This window comes from Cygnus olor, chromosome 6 (genome assembly GCF_009769625.2).
Source record: "Cygnus olor isolate bCygOlo1 chromosome 6, bCygOlo1.pri.v2, whole genome shotgun sequence".
NCBI lineage: Eukaryota > Metazoa > Chordata > Aves > Anseriformes > Anatidae > Cygnus > Cygnus olor.
The window spans coordinates 31650332-31661039 of record NC_049174.1 but is presented as its reverse complement, the minus strand read 5'-3'; the positions used below and the strand labels follow the sequence as shown (position 1 = coordinate 31661039).

Here is a 10708-nt window from a genome sequence, read left to right as displayed (position 1 = left end):
AAATTAGTAGCATTTTAAAAGCAATCCAAAACAGAAGAAAGGAAAAAAAAAAAAAAAAAGAAAAAAACAGTGGCAGTAAATAATTGTGATTGACATGAAAGGAATTCCCTCCACCCTCTTTTTCACATTAGCCACAAAATTGTAAAGCCCAGTACGAAACTGTAGCTGACATAAGCAAAGCAGTCACTGATCTATTTTAGGAAACTAGAGACAGACTCGTAATGCATTGCTCTTATCTTTCATACATTACTTACTACGTAATGAGTTTTGCAGGGGAACTTGCCTGCCCATATATTTCTCTTGCATTCATTGGCCTCTCCAGAGAATCCCTGTGCTGTATGTCGGAATAAGGTTCTCCTCTCCCTACTGAATTCCTGTGAACAAGGGCTGAACTGTAAGCATGACTCCTGCAGTCCAATTACTTAGTGAAACCAGCAGCTACTGTCCTGGGAGGGTGCTAACTTGCCTTAAATATTGCATCTTATGGAAAAAAAAATAATTTATATATATATTAGTATAAACACTCAGGAGAAGATCAGGAACCAAGCAACGGTTCTAGCAACATTTAATGAAACCTGAGACTATTTATATCGGCAGGAGATCTGGCCTAGAAGCAGTGCTGGTTTGGGAAATAAGGTGCTTTTATCATAACAAAATGCAACAAAAGCAAAAGCCTTAATTAAAAGGTATGATGAACTGAGAATTATGCTACTTACTGAGGAGTTTGCTGAAAATGGAAAAGTAAAGCTTCCTCTTGTGATTAAAAGTATGCAACAGGTTTACTTGCTGCATGCTTAACAAAACACATAGTGGCACTCAACAGTTTGCTTACAGATCTTAACAAGTGCATCTCCTCTGCTCTTAATGGCAGGAAAGAAACTTATACTCCCCATTATTTCAGTGCCCCTTTTGCTGTCCCAGCAGAAAAAAAGCCAGTGTCACCACAAAGCAACCACAAGCAGTAATACCTACTTTGCTATATGGAGTCCAACAGTGGATCTATATAAGTTCCTTTTATTCTGGGAGTGGATTGAGCTGTTGGAGTCAACTCTTTGTCTAAAATGCTAAGGATCGCTCCAGGATTAGCCAAAAGAACTTCAGATTCTCTCTCTGCCTTCACTGAAAGGATACAGAAGCCAAGCAGAGATGTAACAGCCAGGCTTATTTCTTATTATAGCCCTGTCTGGTCAAACAAGGACTGGGACAATTTTGCCTAATACAAACAGTCAGTGGTGGATTTGAAATTCCCATTTAGAAAGACTTCAGACCGTAAAACCATTATGCTTCTATGAAAGTTATGCTCTTAAATTAGTAAGGATTAAAAAAGAAAGCAGCTTGCTACTATATCCCAATTTAAACGCTGAAGCACCATATTTTTTCTTTCAGGATCTCTGCAAGTAAAGCATTTTCCTTTCTTTTATTGAATTCTGCTGTTCACAATAACAGACTGAAAGTTTTTTCCAACCTGAACTAATGAACAATAAATCATTTAAAGCATGCAAACGCAGTTCAGAGAAAAGGAAAAATCAATTGAAACTCATTGAGCTTCCAAAGTAGATTTTTCTGCATGATGTTTTTCATCTTAAAAAGTGTTAAGCAGCAATCATGGGCAAGGGAATGAAGCCTAGGAAGTGAAAATAAAAATTTGTCATTATTTCCATTTGGAAATATTTCATCCTTATTTTCTCTCATAAAAAAATATTTTCTCTTCCAAATTCCCCCAAGGCACTAAATAATATAGGTCCATCAGACTTATTAAAAAATCTTGGTAGCATTAGAAAAAGAAATTCAAACGACAAAGACACCCAATGGGAAAATTATGACAAATTATCTTAATTCTGTTTTACCATTCCTCTACTCTTCTCTACTACAGAATAGGAGTGCTGAAAAAAATTAATGTAGCAATAGGAAACCCAACACTAAATTATGGAAAAAGAAGTTAAGTGCAAAGTTTTCCTCTTAGAAGTATAAGCCATCCTCCAGGAATATTTTCTGTTAGTTCTTCAGTTTGCAGTTAATATCTATTTATAAATATTACAACTGGATATCCGTGCTCCTGCAGAATGATGAGCTGTGACTGCACAATATGTGACTTGTGTGTATACATTCTTTCTCTTAGTCTCTCCTGATTTTTAAAGATATTTATTTATATTCCGGAATCTTGAACTTCCTTATGCTGGCAAATATTTGCTTCTTACCCCCTCACCTGTTTTGAAGTGAAAAACCATTGTAATCCTCATTTGATGAATGCTCACTAAAACAAGTTTGGCCCTAAAATTTGAAATCTTTGTAAAGAGGAGGTCAGAGGGGGTTGATTTTCATAAGATGGGTTACCCTCAGGGGCTTTGAACTCCTTAAAACAAAATTTGGAGCCAAGTACCAGAACTTGCTGTTGACAACTCTAAATTCTTGGGTGTAACCAGTAGTGTACAATATAGAGTAAAGAGCAACACTGGACAAGACATTGCATTTGTTTCAGTTCCATGTGAATAAAAGGCAAATGAATACTACTTGTGTAAACATCACTGTTGCTTGAAAATAATGGATCTCACACGACATTCTGATAACGTGCAGTTTGCAGACCAGGGTAAATTTTGGCTTCAATAAAAAATAGTCAGCATTTAGTTTGTGACATTGCTGAACTTAGCATCTTCCCTACGAGAAAGGGTTGTAAGACCAGACCTGAATTCCTTGAGTAGCTAGACTGAGGACCTTTGAACCATGCCTGGCAGCCAGTCTTGTACCCAATGCAAACCTAAGAAAATAACCACACTTTTAGTTTTAATTGATCTATTTTCTCACATACGTAATTACGTAAACTGCATTACCTTGCTCAAGGCTTACTGTAGTATATAAACATCTAGTTTATATACATTATGTTTCCTTCAGTGTAGAAGTCATTCATGAAGAAATTGTATCCAATAAAACAGGCACTCAAAAGCAAACCTTCAGGGACTGATGCTTAATGGACCATGTGAAAAGAGGAGTATACCCAAACCGAGAGGGAAGATTCTGTTTAATTTATGAGTAATTTAGTTAATAAACACAAAGATGTATATACCTCACAGACATTTGCATGTAAACAAGGTCATCTCAAGAGCATATATTTCTCAGTTTGTATTGGCAATTTTAAGTATAAGCCACATTTTAGCAAAAATCAAAGATCCTTTTCTAACCGCTGAGAACTTGAGACTGTAAAGATGGAATACAATGTGTGGATTTAGTCCTATGCAAATGTTTTCCTGATCAAATGTGTTGTGTTTAAAACAACTGCATTAAGTACATAGAGTGAACAGTACTGTAACAATGTCAGATATTGCAGTGATAAGATTTCTTTCTGTTTTAAATAAACTTTTCCATAGCAGAATACAAGCAATAAGAAAGCTGACTTTGCTTTGAAAATGTGCTGGTTATAAAGATAAGACATCTCCTGCACCAAATGACACAACAGTCATCTTTATAGCTTCAGAGGTCAGCAAGAGATAAGGCAAGCTTTAGAAAGAAATGCTGCTGCTTTACAAAGCAACAGCAACAATACATTCATAACAAGCTCTATTCTAACCATAAATTTTCTGACTGGAAGGTAGAAGATAACAAAGAAATCATCTTTTAGGTAGTTTCAACTACTCTGTGCTTTCAAGTTATTCATTCTGAGCAAAACAGGCTTGCAGCATAATCTCTTGGACTTACAAGGAACAGCATTTTAAGGTCATTTATGTCAACTTGCTATAGCGTCATAGCTAGTACCATCTCTGAACTTGGTTCAGAAAACAATTTTTTTTTTTCCAGAGATTCCTCTTCCACAGTGGGTTGAATGGACTCAGCTCTGAAATTAGATCTGCTTATGGAGGAGCTGCACTCTTTGAGTGGGAGAAGCCTAACACAAGCAAACCTCAGTACGTACAAACTGCGGACTAGGGGAAGGATGTCAATAGGGTGCAAAAAGTCAGGTTTTATGCTCATAAGCATAATGTAGGGGAGGCTACAGTTTAAATCAGTTTTGCAGTGGCTTCTATGTTTTGCACAAAATCACAAGGATGGGAACAAATTTCAGTCTCCTTTCAGTATCTGGATTGCCCCTGGTCTTCCTCTGTCACTGCTGTGATGCTCCAATACATTATCACAGCTTCATTCTACCTGGGTCTGCACATGAAGTTCAGCAGCATCGAGCAGTTAATAGTGCCTGCAAGGTGCTTGTACAGCTTTATTTATTGAGATGCATTTTTCTGTTTCGGCATTAGATCCAGATCATTTAACCAAGAAAAAATGCAACAACCACCAGATGTTATGTTGTGCTAGTGACTAATTATCAAAGAACATGACAGACACGTCATTTTTTGAGGGTATCAGGAAAGATTTAATGAGTAGGATGATGAAAAAAAAATGGGATTAAGAACTCTTGGAATTTAGAGTTAGAGGAAACATATATACATACATACGTATATATATGAGGAATGTTATAGCCTTTCCCTACAGGGCAGAACATCAAATGACAGCTTGCTGAGGTTGGAAAGCACCCATGGAGATTGTCTAATACAACCCATTTGTTCAGATCAGAGTCACCTGGAACAGGTTACTCAGGATCATGCCCAGTCAGGTTTTGAGTATCTTCAAAGATGGAGACTCTGCGACTTCTCTGGGCAACCTGCACCAGTGTTTAATCCCCCTTACAGTAAAGGAGTTTTTCTTTACTTTACTTGTCATTTAATGTATTTCAAATTGTGCCCATTGCCCCTTGTTCTCATGCTTTGTACTACTGAGGAGTTTGAATCTGTCATCTTTGCTCCCCCTGTCAGGTATTGATTCACATTGTTAAGACCCCTCTGAGTCTTCTCCAGTATGAAGAGTATGAGCTTTTTCAGACTTTCCCTTTATATTAAATGCTCCAAGATGTTGTTATCTTCGTGGCTGGACTTGCTACAACTCAATGAGCCACTGCAATATTCCCAGCTGTGTATGTTCTTGTGAGTTTTCCTAATATCTACACACTTGTATTTGACATTTAAACACAAGATTCAGGTCAGACTTCTCTTGATGCAAGAAAGAAGAGTCCTTGCTGCAGTAGGAAGACAGCCTCCCCTCCATGGCAGCACTCACTGGCAGTCAGAGTAGGCAGGTAGAGCAGCTACAGGAAATTTTTCCGTCACTAAGACATGCCACCACCTTCACTTTTTGTTCCTGTCTTGGTTATTAAAACTTCTCCTTTGCTTATCAGGGAGTTATATTATACATTATTCTTCTGCCAATAATGTCAAAAAATAGAGTACTGGTTACATGCTCCAATTCAAAAGGCAATTCATTTCCCTTCCTGTTTTTCCACCTAGAAATTTCCCCCTGAGTTTGCCAAGCCTCTTCATTTGGACACCAGCATGTCAGACCTTGAACTCACTCATCTGCTAAATATTAAATATGTGCCTAATCATGATTCTTAGTAAGGAGTTTATATTGAAATCTTCTCTTTATGCGAGTAAATCAAGATGAATTCAGTGAAAAATTATTGGCAGTTATCTGCCAATATTTAACAGCTTTGGTGTCTGATACCGCTAAGAAGTAACCATCTCCTGGGGTTTTCAGAAGGCATTGAAGATAATCTGAATTCCTCCCTGGAGATGTTCAGAAACATCGTGAGACTCCTTCTTAATAATGAGGATTAGATGGGACACTGGTTGTGAGATCAGACTTGCTGTAATATCAGACATCAAGAGGTACAGGGTGCCACTTACCAATGATTAGTAGGTCATTTAAACTGGTTATCAGTTCTAACTGTTCACTAATCTTGTGCTGCTGATATCATTCTACTGCATTTACTTCAGCTGCATAAGCTTACTACAGAACACAGTTTAACTTGAAAAGTCTTCTAAAGTATCTAAAAGAATAAGTCTTTTCAAAATTTGGCAAAAAAATAAAAAATAAAAAAGTGTTTCTCAGTCACTGCAAGGAAATTACAAGGAACTAGTTATTTATACCTAATGTACTGTATTATATAGTCTGCGGGTGAACCCAGATGCTCTGCCATGCTTTGAACGTGTTGCAGCATTATGCCACAGTGCCTCTGCTTTATAAACTCCTACACTGCCACTCTCAAGAATCAATGTGTCGTTCACTGCTTTTACTGTCCAGATCTTGCAGAAGCTATGTGAAGTAGAGGAACCAGAGTAGATCACAGGTCCTTTGCTTTTTTTTCTGTCATTTTCTTGTTATATAATGCAGGTCATAGCTCCAGCATAGGTTAAGGCAAAATTCTTCTTTTCCTTCTTTCCCTCACAATGGCTCCAGCAGTGATATTACATTCTGATGTTTTCACAAATACATAGGAGCTAATTTCAAAGTTGATCCTTCAGGCTTAATGCCCCTGGATTTTCCTCAGGGCAAGCCATTTATTCTTTATAAAATACCCTGTTTATTGCCTGACAAAGAGCCTAGTCTTGTTAATGCAGCTGATAATTTAGAATAGGCTAGAATGTCCCAACAGAAACTTTTCTCACCTCTGTTCCCCACAATGGAAATTCACTTATTGATGGGTTACTGTATAAACAGAGTTAAAGGCAATAGAGAAATGTTTATTTTACTTCTGTCCTCTCCCTCTTTTGCTAGAGCATCACAGTCACTCCCCCTCTTCATGACTACTTAATATTTTGACAATGCTCTACATCTCCACAAAGGTGTAGAAATGTTAAATAAGTCATATTGCAAAACCTGCAAGATGGGTTTTGAGAGAGAGCCAGAAATTTTCAAGTATCATTTTCCCAGGAAATTTATTATATATTGAAAATTAAAACTGTTATTAATTTTCTAAGAAAAATCCCATTTTTCCCATTTTTGTTTTTACAATGATTTTTTTTAAATAAGAACAAAGAACTATTAAAAGAACATTTTCCTTTTTGATTGAAATAATTTGTTTTTTTAAAAAATACGTTTTAAAAAGCTTTGTTCTTAAAACAATTAAGGAAAATTAAAAAGTAAGCTACTTTACAACCATTATATATATATATATATATATGTATATTGATTTTCCAGGTCTGATTATTCTCTAGAGATTGAAAGCACGGAAATGTTCCAATTTTTTCTTACTTTGATTAGCATTGCAATAATTAGCAAATATGAAAAATTCTAGTCATAACGGAAACATTTCCCATTAAACACTTACATATTATATCACTCTACAGATAGGGATGTAGCAGACACAAGCAGAATGATTTTACAGTGTCATGCATTCAGTTGCATACCCTCCAGCAAAGCTCAAGGTTAGGGACTCTTCAGGGTTTAGGTTTAGGCCGTTATATCTCAACTGCAGAGGCTGGGATTTGACAGGACTCAGTCAGAACTACTTGTGAATGTGAGGACCACCATTTGCTTCCCCAAATAAAGGTCTAAAATTAGAGGGTTGTTACATTCTTGCTTTCAATGAAAGAAACTGTGCCTTGGACTCTCCTGTATTTTGAAGTATTGGAGCAAAGAGAGAGAAAGGAAAGAAAGTAGCAGTGCCTGTATGGCAAGCTGCTGTACTTAAAATACACAGAGCACCGAAACCATTACTGCAGAACAGCGAACATACAGCAGCTTGGGAAATCACACAGAAAGCTTCTCCTGAATATCTCCATTCACAATTGCTTTAGGAAGGTTAATCAGGTATTGTAGGATGTACCAAAATAAGTCAATTTCACAGTTATACAAAAATGGAGACAGTGATAAATGTAGTTTAAATAAAGTGGTGTGTTAGATCAACTTGCTTAGTGAGGAAACCGCACTGAATAGTCTCAAAGCTGAGATTTTGCCAGAGATAAAACTTGCATATCTCCATTTTTACATATACCTGGAATGACTAAAGTTTCTGTATTTATTCTCTGCCATTTTAAATTACCTACAATTCACTACAGAATTGAGTCACACAGCATATTATAAACACTAAATATAAAAAATAAAGTATATATTGTGCTAAACGGCCCCTCACTAAACTCTCTTAAAGTGGAAAAGAGTTTATATGTTTTGGTTTAACTGTGTTGTAAATTCTTTTCCTATAACTACCCACTCGAGTCATCTTTCCAATAGGCATTTATAAAGTAAAAGGAATACATACCAGCTCAAATTGAGATGAATAATAGTTATGACACTATCCATACAAGGGATATTATTCACAATATAAAAATAATCAAACTAATGCTGCTGTAAAGGTGATAATGTTCAGCTAGAGCACTGGGATCTCAGGAAGACTAAGGCGAGACTATATATATGCTTTAAAGGGGAAGAGATATATTAAGATCATGCAAAGTGGTGCTGTTTGCTATATCAAACAGAGCTCCCTGTACAGGACAGGGACCTATAAGAATGCAAACATCGATCATTGGGCAAATTCTGCCCTTCAGCACCTCTTTAGGACCTACTAATGGCACTAGCCATGCCACTGGCATGGTTGCTGCACCAACAAAATCGCACATAAGTACTGCTATGTGCAAATATAGGGCCCATTGATTCATATGTTAAGAGGACAAGAAGATGTGAAATATTCTCAGACCAACACCCACTGTGGTGCATAACTTCCATTGATTTTAGTACTTAAATAACTTCAGGTGATTAAAACCTTAGGTCTTCTTTCTGGCCAGCTAGGACACTAATTTATTGCTTGTTATGAGGTCTCACTCAACATGTATATGTATATATATATAGAGAGAGAGAGAGAGGATTACTCTAAAGACAAATATTAGATTCCATTGATTTAAATGTTTACAGGGATATAGAGATTTTAAGTCTTAAAGCAAAAAAAAAATAAAAAATAAAAGATTAACGAATGCTTCTAGAATTAGCACCCTCCATTTTCCCTCAAATACTCTATCAACTTCATGTCATCTTACAGCTGCCATGAGAAGATAAAGGTGTTGATATATGAGAAAAGCATAGGTACTTTAATGAAGCGCATGACTGAAAAGGCCATGAGGAAATAAAAAAGCCCGAATTTACAAAGGGGATTAGAAGATCAGCAAATAAGTCATGGTGCTACGCATTGAATAATGAGAATAAAAGGAAACACTGAATTGCTACTTATTTAGTGAGACACATTCATCCAGTGCACTGAATGAGGTAGGAGCCCCATGGAGAAAGCAGTATGCAACCAGGTAATTAAAGACTGTATCATAATGCATGCACACAAGGGAGCCAAATTAAACTTGCACAGAGCTATCAATGTAACATTTCCTAACTTTTCTGCATTTGACTTTGTAACCTTAACACTCTTAACACAGCAATTTTTGTTTGGGTTCTTTTTACATAGTCATTGGTATACATTACCCATGAACAATTTATTTTGCTCTTAATGATCTAGCATTCATGTAGCTTAGCTATAGCTTTCCAAGCACTGTGGAAACGTGGTTAGGTGATGCAGATAATCACCTACAGACTTGGTAAAAAGAAATTAAAGGCTTCAAATTAAAACTGTGAAAATGTACATTAAACCATTCACTCACATGCAACCAGATATTTTCAATCACAAAAATGAGCTACTAACTTTTCCAACAAGTTCTTACTTAAATTGATTTTCTAAAGGAACACAATTTGTGATTTTGATGACTGTTTGTCTACCTCTCTGGTTGCCAATCCTTCTCATTCTGATGAATTCTAAATCTATTTGTGAATTATAGGGCATATAAGGAAAAATAAAGGTGTTGAAGATAAAAAATTTTTTGCATATTTAATGAAAACTAAGGTTGAGACTGGTTAGGAGACTGGTTAGAGTAAGACTCTAAATTAGTGAACCGAATAAATTTCACCCAAAGTAATGGTAGACAGAACATGGCTATTATGCATTCTGCTTTTCAGTATAAATTATGGAAATATATTTCATGATATGCGAACAAGAATTCAAAAGTAAATAAGAAGTTACAATTTATTTTTTTCTTACTACGCTTTCTGTGTCCCTCACTGTTATCTGACTTCTTCATGGATTCATTCAAAACCTGAAAGAATCAGATGGACTGCCCACAGAGTGTCATCCTCACCAGGTGCTGAAGGGCACCTGGGGAGGAAACTGAGACCTGTGAGGATGATTAGGCATACCAAGGACACTAATATGAAAGATAACATTACTTGTCCTTTGCCTATGGAGCTTGGACAAGGATCCTGCACAGACAAGGTATGATGGTCTAAAAGGCTAAGAGAATAATATTCATGACTACCAAGCCATGCAAGAGTCCTAAGATCGTGACTACACTCTACGGGCTGGATAACTTGAACGCGAAGTCTGAGGAGTAGATTTCACTGCCACATAAATTTTTAACCCATCAGTGTTCACCAGTTATTTTACTGCATATTGTCTAAGACACTTCCATTCACTTTTTTTTTATTTTTATTTTTTTTTCCTTTTGTATTCATAGCCTTTTTGTAACCCTTCCCTACTCTTCTCCCCAGACATAAGGTAGTTTTTCATACTTGCTGGCTGGGCTTGCTTACAATGGCTGAGATACTTAAGTTGATTCTCATCTTCTAGTTTCGTCTTGGAGGGCTGTTTCTCTCTTAGATTTACAATAGCTTCTCACTGAAAAATGTTTTGTAATACTTTGTACAATGGAAGAGTATGCACTTTAGAAACTGTTCACTTGGCAATGTGCTGTGCATACAAATAGAAGTAATGTTTGCAAGTAACAGAAGTAATTAGACTAACCTAAATCCATCTTCCATTGACTCATTTTTAAAGCTGTGATTTTTTTCAAATCAAATC

At 36.4% G+C, this 10708-nt stretch overlaps 1 long non-coding RNA gene across 1 annotated transcript in view; it reads right to left on the bottom strand.

Moving 5' to 3' along the window:
- Window positions 1–1416: 1416 nt before the first annotated feature.
- Window positions 1417–10708, bottom strand: part of LOC121072476 — a 235558-nt gene continuing 226266 nt past the window's right edge. Inside the window, exon 4 of the long non-coding RNA XR_005821244.1 lies at window positions 1417–1624. This is a non-coding gene — a long non-coding RNA (uncharacterized LOC121072476). The remainder of the gene's footprint in view (window positions 1625–10708) is intronic.